This window comes from Rattus norvegicus, chromosome 17 (assembly GCF_036323735.1).
Source record: "Rattus norvegicus strain BN/NHsdMcwi chromosome 17, GRCr8, whole genome shotgun sequence".
Classification (NCBI taxonomy): domain Eukaryota; kingdom Metazoa; phylum Chordata; class Mammalia; order Rodentia; family Muridae; genus Rattus; species Rattus norvegicus.
This window is the reverse complement of record NC_086035.1, coordinates 21,158,521-21,167,319: the sequence shown is the minus strand read 5'-3', so window position 1 is coordinate 21,167,319 and position 8,799 is coordinate 21,158,521. Positions and strand designations below refer to the sequence as shown.

At 46.8% G+C, this 8,799-nt stretch overlaps 1 long non-coding RNA gene across 1 annotated transcript; it reads right to left on the bottom strand.

Moving 5' to 3' along the window:
• Positions 1–1,796: 1,796 nt before the first annotated feature.
• Positions 1,797–7,451, bottom strand: LOC134482702 (uncharacterized). The gene is made up of 2 exons (XR_010059144.1): positions 5,013–7,451; positions 1,797–4,571 (listed from the first exon to the last, which is right to left on the bottom strand). It is a non-coding gene; the product is annotated as an uncharacterized LOC134482702 (long non-coding RNA).
• Positions 7,452–8,799: the final 1,348 nt, after the last annotated feature.

Sequence of the window (8,799 nt, the reverse complement as noted above, 5' to 3'; positions counted from 1 at the left end):
ATGCCCCAAGTGGATTCCCTTTCCATCTGCCAAGGTGCAGAGACATCACAGATGGCTACTTTCACAGGCCAGTGACAGCAACGTACCCTCAGGGTTCCAGACCCGGAAACCCCGTGGCCGGTTTCATGCTCTACCACCACATTTCTGAAATTCCGGTCATTTTTAAAGCAAGGCCTCGCCATGAAAATGTACATTTTCTTTTGCAACCGTTCTTGCCTATGACTTGGGTGGTCCTGTGTGACTTTGGTGACATCTAAGTGGTACATGCTGGATTTGATCATCAGACCAGTTTAATGGCTGGGTATTCTACCATATTAGCTGGCTAGGTAATTTTCTTTCTTAAATTTTATGTGTATGGGTATCTGTGCATTACTGGACATGGAGCCTGTGGAAGCAGGAAGAGAGCATGGGGTCTCCTGGAGCTAGAGTTACAGATGGTTGTGAACTACTATGTGGATGCTGAGAATCGAACTTGCGTCCTCTGGAAGAGTATCCAGTGCTCTTAACCAGTGAGCCACTTCTCCAGCCCTACCTGACAATATTTTTTTTTTAACAGTCAATGTCACAAAAATCATCAGGAGGCCCAGGAACTATTTTGTGCTGAAAGAGATCAAAAAGTCATGGCCAGTAACAAGGTGAATGAATAGTCTTGGCTACAAAAGGCATTGACAATCTGTGAGCCTTGAATAGGTTCCAGCAACTAGATGGCAATAATGAGTCACTGTTGAGCATTAATTCTCTCATCTTCATGGGTCCATACTAGTTGTATAGGGGAATGTTCTTGTTTGTATGTCTTTCAATGTTAAATATTTAGGGTGATGAGAGCGTTATATTGGCAGCTTCCTGCCCAATAGTTCAGGGAGAAAAGGCTACTGTGCCTCTCACCCACCCTCATACACAACTTTTTCATTGACTTTGGGATTCTTTCAAACAACAAAGAGAAGAGATGGGGAAGAAAGAAAGAGAGAGATGGGAAGGGGGAATGTATGATGGAATGGTGACAGTTACACTAATTAGGTGTCATTTGACTAGAGACTTGAATCAAGTAAAGAAAGATGCTATTGGAAGAATATTCCAGGCAGGTGGAACAGAAAGCCAAGAGGAAACTGCGTGCTTGTGAAGTTTGAGGAAGTCAGAAGCCTAGCAAGGATAGATACAGAGGAGGACTATAACTGATCCTGGGTTTTACAGGGACCTCTGCAGCACCTGCCTGGGCGAATAGACTACAGAGGAAGCAAGGAAGTTGGCTGAGGATCCATGGAAATGTTTCTCTCTAATCAATAACTGGGCTACAGAAACCTCTTGGAAGGTCAGTCAGCCTACAAGTACAGAGCGCTGACGAAGCTCAGGCCCGGCGGCAGGAATACCATCTGACTGCACCAGGATTCCATGCTGGTTGCCTTTGGAGACCGGCCAAGACGTGTCCAGCATTGAGGGTGGCTGCCAAAGGGCACTTTGCTTCTGATCATGATGTGCTAGGAAGGTTGAAAAGCCAGCTGCTCGCATTTTAAAATCTCATTTTCCCATTATTTGGCACAAGTGTTAAAGTGTCGTTTTAAATTAACTATCATAGAAAAACAAAGACAAGTTTAGAGAGAAAGAGTGTAGCCATCAGACCTTGCCTTGTCAGTTGGGACTTCCTGCTAACTATAAACGCTTACCCTGTGCAGTGTGGCTTCCGGACCCCAGAGAAGGGATCTCAGGCTTCCATTGCTCACCCCAAACCACAACCCCTGTAAATGTACACATGCTAAGTTCTTATGTGTTAGTCAAGCAATATATTATAGTCTGGGAAATTTATAGACAGACGGTATTTATTTCTGTTCAGCATGCTGGGGGGGCTCTTAAGATCCTGGCCTCACATTTGTGAACTCTGACCTTATGCCTTTCATCCCATGATGAAACCCTCAGCCTTACCCGCCCCGTGTGTGTGTGTGTGTGTGTGTGTGTGTGTGTGTGTGTGTGTGTGTGTTTGCACCTGAAGGCCAGAGGTTGACATCAGGGTTTTGAAGTGGTTTGACTAAGAATGGCTCCCAACGGCTCATATATTTGAATGCCTGGCCATTAGAGAGTGTCACTATTGGGAGGAATTGGGAGGTGTGGCCTTGTTGGAGGAAGTGTGTCACTGGAGGTGGACTTAGAGGTTTCTAAAGTCAAAGCCTGCCCCATTGTCTGTATCTTCCTACTGCCCGCTGGTCCAGATGTACAACTCTTAGCTATTTCACCAGCACCATATCTGCCTGTATGTTGCCATGCTCCCACCATGACAACAATGGTCTAAATTTATGAATTGTAGGCCAGCCTCTCTTAAACGTTTTCATTTATAAGAATTGCTGTGGTCAAGGTATCTCTTTAGAGCAATGGAACCCTGACTAAGACAGGTGTTGTCCTTAGTTGGTTTTCTACTCTACTTTTTTACAGACAAGGAATGTCTCTCATACAACTGTGGACCAGCCTGGCTGGCCAGGAAGCTCGAGGGAACCTTCCATCTCCACATCCACCTCTGGGATTGCAAGTGAGCTCAGCTTCCTCCCTTACAAAGCTCTGAAGATCTGAACTCAGGTCCTCATGTGTGCATAGCAAGCATTGCACCAGCTGAGCCGTCTTCCCAACTCCGAAGCCTTTTAATAACATATTCATATACTTGCATATCATGAAGCAGGGGCCTTGTGATCTAGACATCTCCCACCAGCCCTCACTCAACACTGTTGTATTGGGGATTCGATTTCTAACTTGTGGGAGCAGGTGGGCACATTCAAGCCTTAACACCACTGAAGTGGAAATTTAAAGGGTTTTTGGAATGGTGTTTTGCTGGGGCAAACACATGAAGGAATGTTTTGGTAAAATGGACACAGGCGTGAAAGGCTAAGGTCAACTGGTAGAAGAATGTTGCACTGAAACAGACACGGGAGAGAAAAAGCTCTGCTAAAGCAAGCACGTTCTGCTAAATAAAGGACACGTGATAAAGGATTCTTTACTAATGACATGCACGTATTGGTCCTCCTTACATTTTGTAGTTGAGCTGCATTTGTTGAGATGCCATAGAGAGAGTCCGCCAAAAACCTTCTGTGGTATGCTGCAGTTCGTTGCTGCTTCCTGGGAATCGGGCTAATCAGACGCTGAGGCAAGGCATGTAGAGGACACGTGATGTTTGGAGGGTATACATAGGACTCCACAGAGTGACGGAGACAGAGCTTGGCTTGCTGGTACAGCTAGCTGTGCAGTGCTTGTGGCCTTTGCCTCTTTGATGATCTTCGTTTTCCTGAGAAAGACAGCTTAGAACTCCTGCTATCCCCCTGGGCCCCTCCTGCTACTTGCACCGAGCCTGAAGTCTGGCTGTCTCTGCTAGATCGTGTCACCACTGTTGCCAACCTGACTGTCCTGAACTGGATTGCTGGTGTAGCTGTGAGGTGTTTGTGAGTAGATCAAGCTGCCACTGCCTGCTAACCTGTGGGCTGAACTGTTGGTTTCCAGACATCACATATGGGAGTCGCTCCAGAGAGGCCCACTTCCCCTATATTCTTTCTTTTCCACTACCCTCTGGTGGGTGATGGGTTACGAGGAAGGTTAAAGCATTTAAGAACCATCATTAAAAATAAGATTTTTAAAAAATGAAAGTTACACACTACTTAAATAAAAAGATCTGCATTATGTCCTGAGTTTTGAGCTCAGTGGAACTTGGGTGAGAAATTAATCCAGTTCCTATATCTCTAGACTCACTGGGTGGGTGGCTATTGTATATACCCTGAAATCATCCTCATCAGTTAAAGACTCCAATGGAGGTAGGAGCTGTGCTCAACTGCCTGGGCCTCTTCCCCTTCGGTTCACCCACAGACCTTAAGGACATAACTAAAAGATAAGTGCATGTCCTGTTTGGCCAATGATACTGTCTTCTTCTTCTGGGTGGTACTTTTCAAGCATAAACATAGACACAGGACTGTATATGTAAAACACAATTTTAGAATCCAAGAGCAGACTTACACTGGAAGATCGACATTTAAAAAACAATTTTCCGTTTGCCTTTGAAACAGGCACATCTGTTTTAGAGTACATCTTCTTTCTTGCAGTACCAGGAACTGAACTCGGGGCCTCACGTGTGCTAGGCAAGTGCTTGACCACGGAGCTATAGCCCAGCCCCACGTTCTGATGGGAGTCTAAGCCTCTAAGATGGCTAACCACAACTTACAAAGCAGGAACTTCTTGACATGATTAGGGGTCATTTTCTGTAGTAGAAGAGAAACTGGTGACCTTGATAGTGAAGCTCCAGTTAGAGCCAATTGATTTCCAGGTCAGCGTGCAGACAGCACATCACCAAGCACAGCTATTCCTGCTGGTTCTATTGATGATGTCTGAACTCTCCCGTACTCTGGCTCACGGCGTCTGTTATTCTCAGAACACGGCAGGTTAACTTCAGCTTCGGTTTAAAGATATTTCTATTGTTTAAAGCTCAAGATGAAAGTCTGATTAATTCTTATTTATTTATTGATTTATGTTACCATATGGGAATCGTGGTGTGCTGATTGACTTAGTGGACTGCAGAAACGATTCCTCAAAACACAGTCTTGTGTTACCTGATGTAAGAACACAGCAAAAATATATGTAAGGCTCAAGCTGTTGTTAGTGATAGGAATTTGATCTTTAAGGTAGTTTATAAGTGGGCTGGAGAGATGGCTCAGAGGTTAAGAGCACTGTCTGCTCTCCCAGAGGTCCTGAGTTCAATTCCCAGCAACCATGTGGTGGCTCACAATGATCTATAATGAGATCTGGTGTCTTCTTCTGGCCTGCAGGCATACATGCAGGTAGTATTTTGTATACATAATAAATACATCTTTAAAAAATAGTTTATAAGTGATATTGGGCATTGCTCTGGTCTAAATATGGCCTCCAAAAATTCCTATATTGAATCTTAGTCAGCAACATGATGGTATTAAGGGGTGGGGCCCCTGGGAGGCCCCCTCAATAATAGGCTAATGTTCATATGAAAAGTGGGTAAGGCTGGGGGCAGCCTATACCTGCAATCCCATGTTGGCAAGGCTGAAGTGGGGATGGTGGGTTGAATAGCAAGATCTTGTGTTGTCTCCGTCTCCGTCCTGCAGAAAGGAGCGGCACCACAGTGTTCTTCTCAAAGCAGTTTATTCAGGAACCTTTCTTTCTGCATGCAAGCAGCAATCTCTCTTTTCTTCCCTTTTCTCCACACAGCCCACGAGCACACTCCCTTATATCCTCCCTCAACTCCGCCTCCTCAGTCCAGACTGCGTAGTCTCAGTTCATAGGTCCACGTCACATGGCCTGATCTTGTGTCATGGTGCGCCTGCGCAGCTCTCACAATGGATGGCTAGTTTCAGGTGTGTGAGGAAGTCAGGTGCTAGTCATGAGACTTAGCTGCAGTCCCAGGCGCCATCTTGGGACTGCCGCCACACCCGCTCCCCACATCTCCCCCTTCTTTATGTTTTTGGCAGAGAGAATGCCTGTCTTAGGTTGCCCCCTGCAGCAATGCCCCTTACCCGTCTGTCATCGGGAGACAAACAGCTTAGGTTTGATCCCTGTCTTAGGTTGGTGACACGCCCAGGGAGTCTTACCCATCATTGACTACTTCTCTAGCATGCCAAGCCATACTTGAGGAGACTGTCCTGTCTCCACTGCTACAAAAGCCTGTATCATTAAGGCTTGAGTTCCATGCTGACAAAACTGTATACAGCACATGCACCAAAAGGCCAGGACGCTAATAAGAATCAGTCATAGGGCAAGTCCAGCAAGTCCAGCCCATTCTTTCAGCCGTGAGGCAATGGCGGCAATCTAATCGGCCAGTCCTCCAGCTAAGGACATGCTCTGTGTTGGCTTGAATCATCCTTTGTGGTGTGCTGCTACGGTTCTGGTTCACTGCCTTGCCGCTTGTAAGTCTGGAAGCTTCAGCTGTTAGGAACCAGAGGCTGGTTAGCTTTGAGGCTACAGAGGGCTCTTCGTGCTGCAGCAGACTTTGTGATCCAGTAATTCCAGCCGACACCTTTAAACTTCCCCTTTCCCACCACTTCCACGGTGACCGTCCACTCGAGTGGAGTTGATATGGACGATGGATTGTCTCAATTCCTGAACTAGTCCATCAAAGTGTTGAGACCAAATTCCTGTAAGATACTGAGATATATTACGGGATATCTGAGCAGCATGACTGACATTCACAAATGGTATGGAAGTGACACACAGTCCTGAATATTTCCACTCACAACCCAATTGCATTAACCCCATCATAATATTCGCTTGTTCCTGGAGCAAATCGACCCTTTGATACAGCAGCAAAATTCCCGCTTTCAACTGACTATTAATATTACCCTGAACATCTAAAGCTTCTGCAACACCTGCGGATAAATTACTTACAGCTACCGCAGTCTGTACTATGGCGGTAAGGGATATGGCCGCAGCAATGGCTGCGGCGGCAGCAGAAACTGCTATAGCAGTAACAATGGCTGCAGTAATGCCAAAAACTCTCCAGATTTCCAGGTGTAAGCCACGTCCCTCTGCCCTGCCTGGAGCGTACAGAGGCGGATGAGGTGGCCCCGGAGCCGATGGTTCTACCTTTAGTTTCACTTTCTCTAAGCTGTCAGTGATGCTTTCCATATCGTCTTCCGACATTTCCCCCTTGCTAGCATTTCCCTCGGTCTCTGATTTTTTGAGAACATTCCTCCCTAACCTGATTTAGTGCCTCATTTCCCTTTTGGAGCTCCGAGCCACACCTTTCCTCATCCCCTGTGCGATTTCTCACTAATTTCCACACTGGCAGCACTCCTTTTGGTAAAACCCCCTGCTCCTCGGCAAACCTCAAATCTTTCCCTAATTTCTTCCAACTGGGCATTGTAAGATGTCCTGTCACCGGAAACCACGGAGCAACCTGGTTCATTGCTTTTAAAAAATTCTCGGGGTTGGGGATTTAGCTCAGTGGTAGAGCGCTTGCCTAGGAAGCGCAAGGCCCTGGGTTCGGTCCCCAGCTCTGAAAAAAAGAACAACAACAACAAAAAATTCTCTACTATTTCTTTCTTTAGCCCGATTCCTTTCGCTTTTAACAAATCCTTGAGGGCTTGTCGAACTGTCTGAGCTGATGTTGAGTTCCCCATTGTGCTTGGTGTGACTTGTCCCAAAACCGGGAACCTTATGGTCTCAATCTGAGAACTTAACCCTCGTCCCAAAACCGGGAACCTTATAGTCTCAATCTGAGAGCTTTGCGACTTGTCCCACTTACCTGGGAACTTACCGGCTAGCCACCCTGACTGCAATGAGTTCTGAATGAATTTCCCCGTACAGGCCACCACTTGTCATTTCCGTCTCCGTCCCGCAGAAAGGAACAACACCACGACGTTCTTCTCAAAGCAGTTTATTCAGGAACCTTTCTTTCTACATGCAAGCAGCAATCTCTCTTTTCTTCCCTTCCTTCTTCTCTGCCCCCAGCACACTCCCTTATATCCTCCCTCAACTCCGCCTCCTCAGTCCAGACTACGTAGTCTCAGTTCATAGGTCCACGTCACATGGCCTGATCTTGCGTCATGGTGCGCCTGCGCAGCTCTCACAATGGACGTGGCTAGTTTCAGGTGTGTGAGGAAGTCAGGTGCTAGTCATGAGACTTAGCTGCAGTCCCGGGCGCCATCTTGGGACTGCCGCCACACCCGCTCCTCGCTCCTCACAATCTTTGAGGAGGGCGGGCTTACAGAATACCCTGGAGCCAGTTCCTTCCTACTCTGCCACTTTGTCCTGCTTACCCGTCTCGCTCCTGCCCCTGCGAGAATGCTTCAGAAAGGCCCTCAATGGCTGCCTCGCACCTTAACATGGACTCGCAAGCCTCCAGAACTGTAAGAAGTAAAGTCATTCTCGTGTTGGCTATCCCAGCATCTCTGCTTTATTACCGCAGCACAGACAGGCTGAAACAGGCACGTCTCTCTGTTCTAATCTGTCAAATTTAGTTTCCCCGCCCAAACCATTGGCATTCATCTTGCCAGAGATTGTCTTTTGCCCAGTTTCCTGTGTCTAGGTGTATGCTTGGCATACACTTCCCCTGCGTCTCTCACTTTAAGGGATCAAACAAAGAGAACTGAGGGGACTAGAGTCTGGAGTAACCTAGTTTTTATCGCTTTGATAAAACACCGTGACCAACAGCAACGTGGGGAGGAAAGGGTTTATTTTGGCTTAGAGCGCCACCGCCACCGTGAAGGAGGTCCGGGTGAGAACTCCGAGCAGGAACCTGGAGGCAGGAACGGAAGCAGAGGCTGTGGAGGAATGCTGCATTCTGGATTGCTCTCACGGCTTGCTCATCCGGTTCTCTTATACACCTCAGGACCACCTGTCCAGGCTTGGCACTGCCCACAGTGTCCTGGACCCGCCCACATAATCATCAATCAAGAAAATGGTCCACAGGCTTGCACACAAACCAATCCAATGGAGGCATTTTTCTCAATTGAAGTTTCTCTTCCCAGATAGCTCTTAGCTTGTATCAAGTTGACAAAAACAAAACAAAAAAACCTATCCACCGTGCCACATAGAATGACTTCAAGAACATAAAGCTAAGTCGAAGAAGGGATTGTTAAAAAAGAAGCCAGAGTCTGAAGAGTTAGAGAATACTAAGCTCTTCGCAGTGCATTATGGGAGTGCACTGCCTTGGCCTTGTAGGGTGGTTCCCCGGATGGATCCTGTTGGTCACATACACCGAACTCTGTAAGCTGTTATGCGAAGACAGAACGCTATAGTGTCCTTGTGGAGATATTTGATTGGGTAGCTTTCCCTCATGACATCAGGGAAGACACGTATTTCAGTATTATT